Source organism: Spermophilus citellus (assembly GCF_964194105.1).
Source record: "Spermophilus citellus genome assembly, chromosome: 7".
Classification (NCBI taxonomy): domain Eukaryota; kingdom Metazoa; phylum Chordata; class Mammalia; order Rodentia; family Sciuridae; genus Spermophilus; species Spermophilus citellus.
Genome location: NC_138188.1, coordinates 112066393 through 112082760, shown reverse-complemented (window position 1 = coordinate 112082760; position 16368 = coordinate 112066393). Strand labels below are relative to the sequence as shown.

The window sequence follows — 16368 nt, the reverse complement described above, 5'->3', positions numbered from 1 at the left end:
AAAGTGTAACCTGGTGAGTCAGTACAGATATTTGCTCTTATCATTGTGGCACCGGGTAAAGAGTGACTATTCTGAAACACATCACTAAAGCAAGTACTCTTAGCCTGTCTGTACAGAGAATCAACTGCTTCCTCCTTTCAAGACTCTCCTAGTGTTGGAGGCTCTTTGTGCCAGGAGCTGGGCTTAGAGGAGGAAGGCAGCCTCCGCCTTCAAGAAGCTCCTGAGACAGAGCTGACATAATTTGAAGGCCCCCCGACCGCCTCCCACACCACCGCCAGGCGCCCCGCCCGGTTGTTCCTCCCTCTAGTTTTCATCTGCCCTGTCCCTCTCCATTCCGCCTGTAATTTACCTAAACATAGCTTTGCCATCAATCTGCCCTTACTTCGCTTCTCAGCCTTTTTCCTGGAAACAGATGTCTTGAGGTACTGGGTTGGAAGGCGAACTTGATCTGTGACCGATTGCACTCCCATGTCCCATTGTTGAAGCGCTGGGAAGCTTCGCTATATTCTTATTTTAAGACCCTTAAAAACAAATCTTTAAATAAATTGCACCGATCAAGAGAAATTTAAAAGCCAACCAACTACCAACCCTGATAAGCCCTAAAGACAGCATACGAAGGATAAGGAAGGAGTTTCCTCCTCATCAGGGTTTCCTCGTTTTCTGGAGTTGCACCTTCTTCCCGCCGGCAGCCGTGGGGCTGAAACCTTCCAGCACCCTCCACCTTTCCCCATCTCCCTCTCCGGTCCTGGAAGGAGGTGCTGGTGATTTACACCCGGCTTAGGGTCGAGATGGAGGGAGTGGTAGTAGGTCAACCTCGGGCTGGGTGCCTAGCAATTCCGATCACCCCAAACTGGAGCAGGGCCAGGCCCAGCGACCGAGAATGAAGGAGGCGGCGCAGGAGCGCTCCCCGCCCCTGCGTTGCCCGCCGTCGGGCCCCGCCCGGCGCAGCCCTAACGCACGCACCCAGTGGGTAGACGTACCCTGGTGCCAGAGCTGGAGGCCACAGGAGGGGCCCTGTAGACCGGATTTGAGAAGGAAACGGCGGCAGCGCCCTCACTCGGTTCTCCAGGCCAGGAACTTGAAGTTAAGGCTAGCCCACCAGCCGAGCCCTCCGCAGCCGAGCCCCCTGTCCATTTGGTTTGGGGTAAGAGGAAGGTCTGCATCTCTGTAGCGATGTGCCAGCGCCCTCTGCTCAATTTGGTTTGGCCTTGGGCGGCCACTGAGCCGGTCCGCGGGATGAGGGTGGGGAAGGGACATCTCGTCCTACAGGCCTGCCCTGCGGCCGCGGCGTAACGAGAGTGGGAAGTTGGGCCCGTCTATGCAGACGCATCTCACCCGTCACCTTCCTGGTTTCTCTGTCCGCACCTCAGGGAGCAAGGTCGGGCCTTTATTATTTGGAATATTGTGCCCAGGGCTGAACACGCGGCCCTGCGACCCCCAGGTGAAACCCTCCGGCCTCAAGGTTCCCAGTCGGCGTATTTTACAGAAGGGAACTTGAGTCTTTAAAAGGGAAGGCACTGGCCCAAGGTCACACCATAGTCAAAGGCCCTGCCAGGATCGAAGCCAGTAGTCCTGCCTTGCATCCTCGAATTCTAGACGCTGCTCCCTTCCTGACCCATCTCCCGGATTGCCCGGTGCCAGGGTCCTTCACTAGACTCTGTTCTCGGGGTTTTGGAGAGTGCCTCCTCCCGCTCGCCGCACTCTCTGGAAGGATGCTGAACAGCGGTCAGACCGCGGGTCCAGCTGCTTGAGCTCAAGCCTGGCCAGCGGTTGCTGGAAGCCGGATGGGCTGCAGGACTGAGAAAGAAGAGGGACCGGGAAGGTGGAGGCGCTGCGGAGGCAGGTTGGGGATCCCGGGGTGATCTGCCCGGGCTGGGCCGGCAGCCTCCGCGGCGCTGCGGTGAGCGGACAGTGGGGCTTTCTCTGGGTGGTGCCTCCCCAACCAATGGGAGCGTGGCTCTGGCCGAGCCCCCTGGGCTCCCCGCCCTCTGGCCGGCAGGAAGGGACCGCGGCGCTGGGATTGGCTGAGCTCCCCATGGCGCCGAGCGAGGAGGCGCCTGCGCAGGTCGGGTGCCCGGTTTTCAGTGAGTGCTGGAGCGCTCGGGAGACCGCGTGAGTCAGGGCTTCCGAATGGGTTCCCGGGAAAGGACCCAGTTGTCTTTGCCTTCCAGCGCGCAGCCGCCTCGGGCTGCATCCTGCGCGGGGAGGCGGCTTTGAACCCTGCGCGTGTTTTTCCAGACAGTCAGCCAAAGCCTGCCCATAGTCAGCTGGTGCAGAGTCACTGTCTAACTGCCGGTACTCCTTTGAGGGGTTGCAGAGACGTACGTTTCATTCCCGGCCTGCAGGGTCTCTCCGGTCCGGAACCTCTGTGATACGGCAGATGCCCTTCTTTCTATAAGGCCCATCCTATAAGGGCCACGAATACCCCTGGCAGGCTAGGAAGCTGAATTTTGAAATTTGTGTAGGTTTGATAGTCTCCCAATACACATTTACAGAGCATCCATTTTGAGGAGCCATAAGTCAGTAAGTCAACACGTGGCTCCAGTCTCAGTTCAGGGGTAGACTCGTGGTTGAATGGGGGCTTGTGAGTGGTTATGAACAGCAATACCTCTAATATACCCTGACACGGTGAGTGCTGTTAAAGGGGTGCAGAGAGAAGGGAGGGGTTGATTTAGTGGTTTAGAAAGGCAGCTTGGAGGAGGTGCTATTTGTATGGATTAGGTCTTGGTCAGATGAAGGAAAAGTCAGATTTGGTATAAGGATGAGCAAGACATTGAAACTGGAGATATGATTTAGAGGGGCCAGGTGAGAAGGAAGAGGCTCAACTTGTGTGCTCTTTTTTGAAGTACGGTAAGCACTTAGGAAAAGAAAGCTCCTTAATCTTTTTTTTTTTTTTTTTTTTTTTTTTTTTGTCATTTTTTACATGTAGGCCAAAAGTGTTGGTAGAGTTTTCTTTCATATCCCACATCCAATCTCAGTAATTGGGAGTATGCTCTTCAAATTAATGCCACACTGGCCCATTCACATCACCTCCATGGTTCCCATCTGAGCCCACAATCTTTTTTATCCATCTCCAGTGAGCACTTGTTAACCTTTCATTGGTGTTGTATAGAATTCAAGCTGTGTGGCTGTTATGTCATGGCCCTAGATTACTGCCAGAGCAGTAATCTAGTAGTAACTGGTCTCCCTGTTACTGCTTTTGTCCATCCTCAATTTACTTTTAACCCAATAAGAGTTATTTATTAAAATGTAAGTCTGATCATGGCACTCCTGCTTAAGACTTTCTTTGTTCATTTAAATAGTATGTGCCTACTGTGCCTAGGTGTTGGGGATAAAACAGTGAACAAAATAGTCAAAATTCTCATTCTCAAAGAGCTTATGTTTTAATGGGACAGAAAGATACAGCAAATAAAGTAGATATTATATGTAGAATGTTATAATGTGTTAAGTGCCAAGAATAGGGAAAATGAAAGAGAGGAAGGGGAATAGAAAATGTCAGGATGAAGACTGGGGCTGTAACTCAGTGGCAGAGTGCTTGCCTTGCATGTGTGAGGCACTGGGTTTGATCCTCAGCACCACATAAAAATAAATAAAATAGAGGCATAGTGTCCATGTACAACTACAAAAAAAAAAAAATTTGAAAAAGAAAATGTAAAGATGAAGTAAAGAGGGGATTGTTGGAATGGGCAGGGGATGTCTTACTTAGTAAAGGACTAAGTGAGTAAGGAATAAAGGACTAAAGTGAGAGAATGGACCCTATGAATGTCCCCAAAGAATGTTCCAGGTAGAGGGAACAGTAAGGGCAATGACCCTGAAGTTAGAGATTGCTTGGAAAGTTCCAAGGATAGTAAGAAGGTCGCTGTAACTGAATGAGATATGAGGTCAGAGGCTCATCATCTGATGGACTTAGATCACTTAGGGCTTTGTAGGCAATCTGTATTTTGTCACTTTGACAAAAGTTTGGTGCAGGAGTAACATAGTATGATGTATATTTAAAGGATTATGCAGGATATGTTGAGTGACCTGGGTGGAGACTTTGGTGGAAGTAAATTGAAATGCTAGTTGAAATGCTATTGTAATAGTCTGGGCAAGAATTGTTGAAAGTTTACACTGCTGCTACTAAGTGGTAGCAGAGGATCCTAGATATATTGAAAAGGTGGGGTCTAGGATATGCTGGTAGCCAAGCTGCAGAGTGTGCAAGAAGAGAGAAGTCAAGAACAAGGAGAATTTAGAGGAACAGGTCTGCAAGGTGGTAGCACAAACTCTGTTTGGACAGGTTAAATTTGAGATACCTATTAAACCTTCAAGGGGACAGTTGTATACTTAAGTCTGGAGTTTTGGGAGAGGATGGATTGGAGAAAACATTTGGGATTGGCAGCAGGTAAACTGTATTAAAAGGTATATATGAGCTCTTATCACTCTTTACCCAGAATGGGAATGGAGGCCTGGTCTCATTTGACTTTGGTAGGCTAGCTATCCTCCTAAGTGTGGAGTATGTGCTTGATCTTTCAGTTGTAAACATGGCAAACTTGACAGCTCTGGTAATTCCATCTTTTGGTGAAAGAAGTGAAGTGGGAGAGGTATATATCCTTTTTTCATTATTAGCTCTGTAGTGTGGTACTCTCAGAATATGGGGCAAGATTAAGAATTAATTATAATACTTGGCAGAAAGAAACCATCTTCAATGAGTTTAGCCAATATTGTTTTGGTTGCAAGTAACAGAAGCTTCAAGCTTGCTTTAAAAACATAGGGAATAAAGACAGAGCATGCATTTTAGAATTGGAGGACAGAACAGCAGCTATTGTTATAGTTTAAAAAAATTTTTTTTAATTTGTTCTTTTTTATTTGTACATGAAAGGAGAAATGTATTTTGATATATACATACATAAAGTGTAACTTTCCATTCTTGCGGAGTTACACTGGTTGTGTATTCATATATGAACATAGGGAAGTTTTGTTCGACTCATTCTTCTGTCTTTCCTATCCCCATCCTCCATCCCCTACCCCTTCCTTTCATTCCCCTCTGCTAATCCAATGAATTTCTATTCTCTCCCAACCCCCACCGCACCTTATTGTATGTTCACACCCGCATATCAGAGAGAATATTCAGCTGCAGGGTTTCTGTTCTCACGACTAAAAGGCTCAGGGGTCACTCTAGTTAAACTGGGCTAACTGGGCTGCACGAAATAACCACACAAGAGACACAAATACCTTTTTCTTTGGGGTTGCTGTGACGGCTTCTTTGACCTTAAGGGTCTGTAGAGAGAGAGAGAGAGAGAGAGAGAGAACACACACACACACACACACACACACACACACAGGCTGACCCCTTTTATTGAGGAGAAGCTATTCAAATGAGGCAAGGGGTCAGGTTTCAGGGGGCTGAGTATCTTCATGATGTCCACTGTCAGCAGGTTGACTGACACCTGGGTAGGCCACACCCAAGAGAAGGGGACACACTCAAGGCACTTCCATGGAAGATTCTATCCTGAACACCGACCACATTTCTGTGACTGAGCGCCTCAGTACCCAGCCGGGGAGTGTGACTCAGTCATGTGTAAGGTTGGCCTCCCACATTCAGCCTTTGGATTTTTAGGATTGGCTTATTTCACTTAGAATGATAGTCCCCGGTTTCATCCATTTACCAGTAAATGCCATAATTTCATTCTTCTTTATGGTTGACTAATACTCCGTTGTGTATATGTACCGCATTTTCTTTATCCATTCATCTGTTGAAGGGTACCTAAGTTGGTTCCATAGCTTGTTATTGTAAATTGAATTGAGCTGCTAGAAACATTGATGTGGCCGTGTCACGATAGTATCCTGATTTTAAGTTCTTTGGGTATATGCCAAAGAGTGGTCAAATGCTGGTTTCATTCCAGGTTTTCTGAGGAATCTCCATAGTGCTTTCCAGAGTGGTTGCACCAATTTGCAGTCCCATCAGCAATGTATGAGTGTGCCTTTTCCTCCACATCCTTGTCAACATTGATTGTTACTTGTATTCTTGATAACTGTCATTCTGACTGGAGTGAGATGAAAGTGTAGTTTTAATTTGCATCTAATTGCTAGAGGGTTCTTTTTCTTGTTCTCTTCACCTCCATCTCTGCTTCTTTCTACACACACGTGTTCTCTCTCTCTCTCTCTCTCTCTCTCTCTCTCTCTCTCTCTCTCTCTCTCTCATTCTGTCTCCCTCCTGGCCTCTCCCTGGCTAGTGAGGTAGTGTAGCTGCCTCTTCCAGCCCACAGAGACTGATTTGCATCTTTCACAGTGACAGGGGACAGAGTGATGGGTTCACCTTGAGTTTAGTATCTCTTGATGGCCAAGGTCCTCCATGGTCAAGGGGCGAGTCTCACTGCCCAACTATAGCTGCAGAGGCTGATGCTATGGATGAAGGGCAGAACTGAGGGGAAGGGGATTAAATAAGCAGAACAGATGCCAACTGCAGTGACTAGTATAGACAGTGTGATATGAGAAGTGGCTGTTACTCAAATCTAATCTGCAACCTGAGTGTCTTTCAGACTAATCAAGGTATGCCTTTGCAGAACTGGGCTATACACTTAAACATTTAGTTTTTACTGAAGTCACCATGAAATAAGCTACATGATTGTCACCTCAACCTTTATGATAAAATGGTGGTGAGAAAACTGAATACTGTATTTGAAAGGAAAGTGAGGAACCCGGAGACGGGAGCTAGAAATGAAAGATGGAGAGCGGGGTTGGGTTGGTATGAGGGAGTGGTGAGCCTTTCTCAGAAACGCCCTTGGGCTGGAAAGTGAAATTTTTCTTAAAATGGTGGCTGTCACTTAAGATGGCCATCCAGATGCTAAGTAAGGACCTTACAGTAACATTTGATGTTTCTATATAATTCTTTTAGATTTTTCTTCCAGAATGATTATCTCTCAAAGGAATGGTATGCATTTTTTTTGTTTTGATGTGGTAGTGGTACTGGAGCTCAGACCCAGGATTGCTCTACCACTGAGCTATGTGTCCAGTCCTTTTTATTTTTTATTTTGACACAGAGTTTCCGCTAAATTGCTGAGGCTGGCCTTGAACTTTTGATCCTCCTGCCTCAGCCTCCTAAGTGGCTGGGATTATAGGCATGCGCCACTGCACCTGGTGGTATGTGTCTTTTGAATGATGGCTTTAAAACTTATCAGGTTCCCTTTTGCTTTACCTCAAAGAAACTCTCATTAGCTGTGCAGTTAGCATGCTGAACTGAGCCGGAGCTTTTAAGCAACACCGTACTAAATAACCAGAAGGGAAATGCCCAAAGGCTGATATACATCTATCTGGTTGGGATCTCTGAACTCAATCAGATGCCTAGTTTCCAGGCAGTTAACAAAGGTGATGTGGCAGTTTAAGATGTAGGTACAAACCGAACTGAGTTCAAGCATAATGGAGCTGCCTTATTATGTTGCCTCTTACAACACTAGGCTGGGCTGGGGGTGCAGCTCAGTGGCAGAGCACATGCTTAGCACATGCAAGGTCCTGAGTTCTATCCCAGCACCAAAACTTAATTAATTAATTAATTAAAATAATAGGCTCAAGCAACTAATAAAAATGAAAAAATAAATAAAACACTAGACTGGCCAAACAAGAGCCAAGTAGAACATGCTGGAGGCAGCTGTCATTGTCGGACTTCCAATCTGACATTGAAGTTCATCGTCTTAAGCTCATCCCTGCGTGGGATGTTTCCCTGCCTACACCCAGCTTGCCCTCCTCTGTGGGACAGGGCCTTCGTCTCCCACTTGGTGGTGCCAAGGGCCCATCTAGGCTTCCTGTTCTCCTCTCTGCCAAAGGCTTGCCTCCTGTGTCCTGGTTTCCTGCAGATGTCCTGTCTCTCTGTCTCCGTTAGGGAGATCCTCCACTGACCCACAGGAAAGCAGCCAGCTGTGTCCTCTGCCAGAATGTGACATAGTGAGCCCAGTGCCAAGACAAGAGCACACACATACTTATAGCTGCTTATAGCTGCCTCCCCTTGCAGCTAGATCACATGTACCCCCTCCACGGAGGCTAACTGCATTCTTTTCCAGTGCAAGGGGACAGAATGAAGGGCTCATCCTGGGTTTTCCTTGGGTTAGGCATTGACCTTGAAGAGGGGATGCCCTTGAAAGGTGACAGTTCCTAGCACTGGAAACATTTTTCTGAGATTACAGATTTTCTGAGATTACATTTATTCTGTGACAGTATTTTATGAATGTGGTCCTTGGAGCTAAATCTTTCATCCAGTCTGTATGGAGCAACTACTTACATGAGTTTCAAGGCTAAGGATATTGTCCCCCACTCCTATGGGGACTGTGCCTTTCTCCTTGTACCCACCTCCACATTTCTGTTGTGTTTCCAAACCAAAAGACAAGTAGGTAGCTTTTCAAGTTTGAGAACTTATTATTCTTTAACAAAGACTAAAGCCCAGCACAAAACATCAAGATGACAAACAACAATGGCTGAGTCCTTGGGTATAACAGTGGCTATAGCAGCATGGCTATAGCAAGGTGTTTCAGAAACTTAAAAAAGAAGAGGTTGGGGTGTGGAAGCTCTGTGGTAGAGCATGTGCTCAGCATGTGCAAAGCCCTGAGTTCAGCATGTGCATACCCCATACCTCCCCCCTCCCACACACACAAAGGAAGAAAAAGAAAAGAAAAAAAAAATCTAAATTTCTACCATTCCTCATATAAGAGACTACTTTGCAAATAGTGTGTTACTCAAGAGACTGAGTTTTTATGCTCTTCAGGAAAACAAAATTGAAAGCAGTCCTCTACCTGGATATTATATTGAGGTATTTTTTGCCACAGGCATTGAGCCAAACGGATGGAAAGGACTCTAATTATAGACAACTGTATTTGACATCACCCTGAGGTGGTAACCCCAACTTTTGGTTCTGGTGGGAGGCGATAGGGATGTATATGCTTAACCAGCTGGTCAGTATGTGGCACCTAGGTAAAGAATTGGAGCAAGCCAGGTGTGGTGGTGAATGCCTATACTCAGGAGGCCAAGGCAGGAGGATCACAAGTTCAAGGCCAGGCTAGGCAACTTAGCAAGACTCTGTCTCAAAATAAAAAGTGGGTCATGGTGGGGATGTAGCTCAGTAGTAGAGCACTTGCCTAGTATGTGCAAAGCCCTGGGTTTAATCCCCAGCATCAAAAACAAACAAAAAAGTCAGAGCCAACCCAGGCCTGGGCTTCCCACAAAGGACCAGTGTCATGTCTATTCTGCCCCTGCCTGCAAGGTACTTACCATGAGAACTTCAGTTTGGGTCAAAGGCTGAATTTCTAACCCAAGAGTGCCCTGGAAGACTCTCCCCAGAGGCTCCCAAGTGTCTCCTTTGTTCCCTGCTTGTTTGGGGCACTAAGGATTCAGTGGTGAGCAAGATGGGCAAGGCTCCTGTCTCACTGAGCTTATGATCTAGTAGGGGAAGCTAAAGTTAAATAAGCAAGATAATTTTTGGATTAAAACAGATGCTACAAAGAGTGATCTTGCAGAAAGCCATGTGTGTGTTTCACAGGTGGATAATTTGGTGGGGGTCTTAGTCTGTTTTCTGTGGTATCACAAAATACATAAGACTGAGTAATTTATGAAGAAAAGGTCCACTTTGGCTTAGAGTTGTGGAGGCTGGGAAGTCCAAGGTATTTGCTCAGTTTCTGAGAAGGGCTTTGTGCTCCTTTGTAGCCTGGCAGAAAAAGCAGAGGTCATTCAGGCATGTGTTGAAGAGTAAAAACATGAGGGGTTTAGAACAACCAACTCTTTTTTTTTTAAATTAATTAATTAATTTATTTATTTATTTTTATTGGTTGTTCACAACATTACAAAGCTCTTGACATATCATACTTCATACATTAGATTGAAGTGGGTTATGAACCCCCAATTTTACCCCAAATGCAGATTGCAGAATCACGTCGGTTACACATCCACAATTTTGCATAATGCCCTATTAGTAATTGTTGTATTCTGCTACCTTTCCTATCCCCTACTATCCCCCCTCCCCTCCCCTCCCTTCTTCTCTCCCTATCCCATCTACTGTAATTCATTTCTCTCCTTGTTTATTTTCCCATTCCCCTCACAACCTCTTATATGTAATTTTGTATAGCTATGAGGGTCTCCCTTCATTTCCATGCAATTTTCCTCTTCTCTCCCTTTCCCTCCCATCTCATGTCACTGATTAATGTTACTCTTTTCTTCCTACTCTTCCTCCCTGCTCTGTTCATATTTGCTCTCATTATATCAAAGAAGACATTTGGTATTTGTTTTTTAGGGATTGGCTAGCTTCACTAAGCATAATCTGCTCTAGTGCCGTCCATTTCCCTGCAAATTCTATGATTTTGTCATTTTTTATTGCTGCATAGTACTCCATTGTGTATAGATGCCACATTTTTTTTATCCATTCATCTATTGAGGGGCATCTGGGTTGGTTCCACAGTCTAGCAATTGTGAATTGTGCTGCTATGAACATCGATGTGGCAGTATCCCTGTAGCATGCTCTTTTAAGGTCTTCAGGGAATAGTCCGAGAAGGGCAATAGCAGGGTCAAATGGTGGTTCCATTCCCATCTTTCCCAGGAATCTCCAAACTGCTTTCCAAATTGGCCGCACCAATTTGCAGTCCCACCAGCAATGTACAAGTGTACCCTTTTCTCCACATCCTCGCCAGCACTTGTTGTTGTTTGACTTCATAGTGGCTGCCAATCTTACTGGAGTGAAATGGTATCTTAGGGTGGTTTTGATTTGCATTTCTCTGACTGCTAGAGATGGTGAGCATTTTTTCATGTACTTGTTGATTGATTGTATATCCTCCTCTGAGAAGTGTCTGTTCAGGTCCTTGGCCCATTTGTTGATTGGGTTATTTGTTATCTTATTGTCTAATTTTTTGAGTTCTTTATATACTCTGGATATTAGGGCTCTATCTGAAGTGTGAGGAGTAAAAATTTGTTCCCAGGATGTAGGCTCCCTATTTACCTCTCTTATTGTTTCTCTTGCTGAGAAAAAACTTTTAAGTTTAATTAAGTTCCATTTGTTGATTCTTGTTGTTAACTCTTGTACTATGGGTGTCCTATTAAGGAATTTGGAGCCCGACCCCACAATATGTAGATCGGAGCCAACTTTTTCTTCTATCAGACGCAGAGTCTCTGGTTTGATATCAAGCTCCTTGATCCATTTTGAGTTAACTTTTGTGCATGGCGAGAGAAAGGGATTCAGTTTCATTCTATTGCATATGGATTTCCAGTTTTCCCAACACCATTTGTTGAAGATGCTATCCTTCCTCCATTGCATGCTTTTAGCCCCTTTATCAAATATAAGATAGTTGTAACTTTGTGGATTAGTCTCTGTGTCCTCTATTCTATACCATTGGTCCACCCGCCTGTTTTGGTACCAGTACCATGCTGTTTTTGTCACTATTGCTCTGTAATATAGTTTGAAATCTGGTATTGCTATACCACCAGATTCACAATTCCTGTTTAGAATTGCTTTTGCTATTCTGGGTCTTTTATTTTTCCATATGAATTTCATGATTGCTTTATCAATTTCTACAAGAAATGCCGTTGGGATTTTGATTGGCATTGCATTAAACCTATAGAGAACTTTTGGTAATATCGCCATTTTGATGATGTTAGTTCTGCCTATCCATGAACAGGGTATATTTTTCCATCTTCTAAGATCTTCATCTACTTCTCTCTTTAGGGTTCTGTAGTTTTCCTTGTATAAATCTTTCACCTCTTTTGTTAGGTTGATTCCCACGTATTTTATTTTTTTTGAGGATATTGTGAATGGAGTGTTTTTCCTCATTTCCGTTTCAGAAGTTTTGTCGCTGATATACAGAAATGCTTTTGATTTATGCGTGTTGATTTTATATCCTGCCACTTTGCTGACTTCATTTATTAGTTCTAGTAGTTTCTTTGTAGACCCTTTTGGGTCTTCTAGGTATAGAATCATGTCTTCCTCAAATAGTGATAATTTAAGTTCTTCTTTTCCAATTTTTATGCCTTTAATTTCTTTTGTCTGTCTAATTGCTCTGGCCAGTGTTTCGAGAACTATATTGAATAGAAGTGGAGATAGAGGGCATCCCTGTCCCGGATTTTAGAGGGAATGCCTTCAACTTTTGTCCATTCAGAATGATGCTAGCCTGAGGCTTAGCATAGATAGCTTTTACAATGTCAAGGTAAGTTCCTGTTATCCCTAGTTTTTCTAATGTTTTGAACATAAAGGGATGCTGTACTTTGTCAAATGCTTTCTCTGCATCTATCGAGATGATCATATGGTTCTTATCTTTAAGTCTATTGATGTGGTGAATAACATTTATTGATTTCCGTATGTTGAACCATCCTTGCATCCCAGGGATGAATCCTACTTGATCATGGTGCACAATTTTTTTGATGTGTTTTTGTATTCGATTCGCCAGAATTTTATTGAGGATTTTTGCATCTAGGTTCATTAGAGATATTAGTCTGTAGTTTTCTTTCTTTGAGGTGTCTTTGTCTGGTTTCGGAATCAGGGTGATGTTGGCCTCATAGAATGAATTTGGAAGAGCTCCCTCTTTTTCTATTTCCTGAAATAACTTGAAAAGTATTGGTATTAATTCTTCTTTAAAGGTTTTGTAAAACTCCGCTGTATACCCATCTGGTCCTGGGCTTTTCTTGGTTGGTAGTCTTTTGATGGCTTCTTCAATTTCATCCATTGATATTGGTCTGTTCAAATTGTGTGTATCCTCCTGACTCAGTCTGGGCAAATCATATGACTTGAGAAATTTATCGATGTCTTCACTATCTTCTATTTTGTTGGAATATAGGTTTTCAAAATAATTTCTAATTGTCTTCTGTATTTCTGTAGCATCTGTTGTGATATTGCCTTTTTCATCCCGTATGTTAGTAATTTGAGTTCTCTCTCTTCTTCTCTTCATTAGCATGGCTAAAGGTCTGTCGATCTTATTTATTTTTTCAAAGAACCAACTTTTAGTTTTGTTAATTTTTTCAATAGTTTCTTTTGTTTCAATTTCATTGATTTCCGCTCTGATTTTAATTATTTCTCGCCTTCTGCTACATTTGCTGTTGTTTTGCTCTTCCTTTTCTAGGGCTTTGAGATGAAGTGTGAGCTCATTTATTTGTTGTTTTTTTCTTTTTTTGAGGAATGACCACCAGGCGATGAATTTTCCTCTTAAAACTGCTTTCATTGTGTCCCATAGATTCCGATATGTTGTGTCTGTATTTTCATTTATCTCTAAGAATTTTTTGATTTCCTCCCTTATGTCTTCTGTAACCCATTGATCATTCAGTAACATATTGTTCATTTTCCATGTGATGTAGGATTTTTCCTTCCTTCTTTTATCATTGATTTCCAGTTTCATTCCATTATGATCAGATAAAATGCATGGTATTATCTCCACCCCTTTATATTTACTGAGGGTTGCCCTATGGCATAATATATGGTCTATTTTTGAGAAGGATCCATGTGCTGCTGAGAAAAAACTATATCCATTTGATGATGGTTGATATATTCTATATATGTCAGTTAAGTCTAGGTTATTGATTGTGATATTGAGGTCTATAGTTTCTTTATTCAACTTTTGTTTGGAAGATCTGTCCAATGGTGAGAGAGGTGTGTTGAAGTCACCCATAATTATTGTGTTGTGGTCTATTTGATTCTTGAACTTGAGGAGAATTTGTTTTATGAATGTCGCAGCACCATTATTTGGTGCATAAATATTGATAATTGTTATGTCTTGTTGGTGAATGGTTCCTTTTAACAGTATATAATGACCTTCTTTATCCCTTTTGATTAACTTGGTCTTGAAGTCGATTTTATTCGATATGAGGATGGCCACCCCTGCTTGCTTACGAGAACTGTGTGCGTGGTATATTTTTTCCCATCCTTTCACCTTCAGCCTGTGTATGTCTTTTCCAATCAGATGTGTCTCCTGGAGGCAGCATATTGTTGGATTTGTTTTTTTAATCCATGATACCAGCCTATGTCACTTTATTGGAGAGTTTAAGCCATTAACATTCAGAGTTACTATTGATATATGGTTTGAACTTCCATCCATGTTTGATTGTTTATCCTTTTTTAAAAAAAAATTTATTTTGTTTCTCCGTGATTATCTTTCCCCTCACCCTCTGTCTTTACTGAGGCACTTCCCACTGATGGTTTTGGTTATTGTTTTTCATTTCTTCCTCGTGTAGTGTTTTGCTCAAAATGCTTTGCAATGCTGGTTTTTCTGGCTGCAAATTCTTTTAACTTTTGTTTATCATGAAAGATCTTTATTTCGTTGTCATACCTGAAGCTTAATTTTGCTGGATACAGAATTCTTGGTTGGCATCCATTGTCTTTCAGTGTTTGAAGTACATTGTTCCATGACCCTCTTGCTTTCAATGTCTGTGATGAAAAATCCGTTGTTAACCTTATTGGTTTACCCCTGAATGTAATCTGTCTCCTTTCTCTTGTAGCTTTTAATATTTTCTCTTTGCTCTGTATATTGGATATCTTCATAACAATGTGTCTTGGCGTTGGTCTACTGTGATTTTGTGTGCTCAGTGTCCTGTATGCATCTTCAATTTGTATATCTGTTTCCTTTTTTATCTCTGGAAAGTTTTCTGTAATTATTTCATTCAGCAGGTTTCTCATTCCCTTGGTTTGAATCTCTGTACGTTCTTCTATCCTGATGACTCGTAAGTTTGGTTTTTTTATGTTATCCCATAACTCTTGGATGTTTTTCTCGTGATTTTTTACCAGCCTTTCTGAGTTGGCTAGACTCTTTTCAAGATGGTATATTTTGTCTTCATTATCTGACGTTCTGGCTTCTACTTTCTCCACTCTGTTAGTGATACTCTCAATTGAGTTTTTAATTTGGTTTATCGTTTCCTTCATTTCTAGAATTATTGTTTGATTATTTTTTATAATCTCTATCTCCTGATAAAGATGCTTAACTTCTTCTTTTAGCTGTTTATGTAATTCATTCTCAATGTGTTCTTTTGCTGCTTGAATTTGCTGTCTTGTATCCTCTTTAAGGTTCCATTCCATCTGTCTAAGGTGTTCCTTGAGTTCTTTATATGACCATTTTTCTGATGACTCTAGGTCCTCCTGAATATTTAGGCTGTCCTGCATTGTTTGTACTCCTTTTCTTCCTTGCTTCTTGAAGCTGCTCATGTTGCTTCTTGTTCTGTTTGACTGCTGAGTTACTGTTTACTCCTATAAATTTATTTGATGCTTGGGAGGAAAGGTATTAGAAGGGAAGGGAAGAAGTCACTGAAGAGAATGAGAGTAAGCAGGTAGAATTCAAGGAAGGGGGGATAAGAAAAATGAAAAGACAAAAGAATAAAGAAATAGGAACTAGAAAAAGAAAAAAATTTAAAAAAATAATAATAATAATTAAAAAAATTAAAATTAAAATTAGAAGAGAAAAAAGAAAAAGAAAGAAAAAAAATAAAAAAAAATAAAAAAAAGAGAATTGAACAACAGCAGGGGAGGTAGAGAGGGAAGATGGGAGGGGAGGGGAGGGGAGGGGGGATAGTAGGGGATAGGAAAGGTAGCAGAATACAACAGTCACTAATATGGCATTATGTAAAAATGTGAATATGTAACAGATGTGATTCTGCAATCTGTATTTGGGGTGAAAATGGGAGTTCAAAACACAATTTGAGTCAAATGTATGAAAGATGATATATCATGAGCTATGTAATGCTTTAAATAATCAATAAAAAAAGAAACAAAACAAAAAAATAAATAAATAAAAAACAAAAAAACCAATGAGATAGAAAAATGAAGATGAAAGAAAAACCCAAATCAAAAAAAAAAAAAAAACTAATAAATGCCGTCTTAGAGTTTGATTAACTTCTCTTCCAGTAGGTGGCGCTGTGCCCACCAGGTCATGTTTCTCCTGTCAATACGCGGGAACCAATCACTGTGCAGCAGCTCCTCCCAGACTGGGCAAGTCTCCAATCCTGAGTGCCTAGGGCCTCCTCTTGTGTCTAGTCACTTCCCACTTTTCCTCTAGCCAGGCCCCTGTCACCACAACACTGGCTACACGCCAGGTCTGCTGTTCCCGGGAGCCCTGTTTTCATGAACGACTGGGCTCACTCTTCCAGTTTGCCATTCCCTCAGACCTTAAGTTTGTAGAGCTTGGGGCTGAGAATCCTCAGCGAATTTTACTTGCACTCCGGTAGCCACTCCCCCGTAGCTGGTGCAAGAGACCTCAGCAGTCAGCCCTGGTGGGAGCGGTAGTCCCGCGCCGCGAGTCCTGAACCACCTCTGATTCCCTCAGGCTGGCTGTAGCACTCACGGGAGAACTGGGAGGGGCCCTTAAGGTTTCCCCAATGTGTGGAGAGGGAAGGCTAGGAGGATTACACACCTGTAGCAGCAGGTTTCAATGAAGTTATCTCCTCCGCCGC

At 42.9% G+C, this 16368-nt stretch overlaps 1 protein-coding gene across 2 annotated transcripts in view; it reads left to right on the top strand.

Annotated features, from left to right (window-relative positions):
- The first annotated feature begins 940 nt into the window (after window positions 1–940).
- The window catches only part of BDH1 (3-hydroxybutyrate dehydrogenase 1), a 50131-nt gene continuing 34703 nt past the window's right edge, over window positions 941–16368 (top strand). The window contains exon 1 of one of the 2 annotated variants that reach the window (XM_081302835.1): window positions 941–1155. The gene's annotated coding sequence lies outside the window, so the exon portion shown is untranslated. The remainder of the gene's footprint in view (window positions 1156–16368) is intronic. The other variant, XM_081302836.1, reaches the window with a different exon arrangement.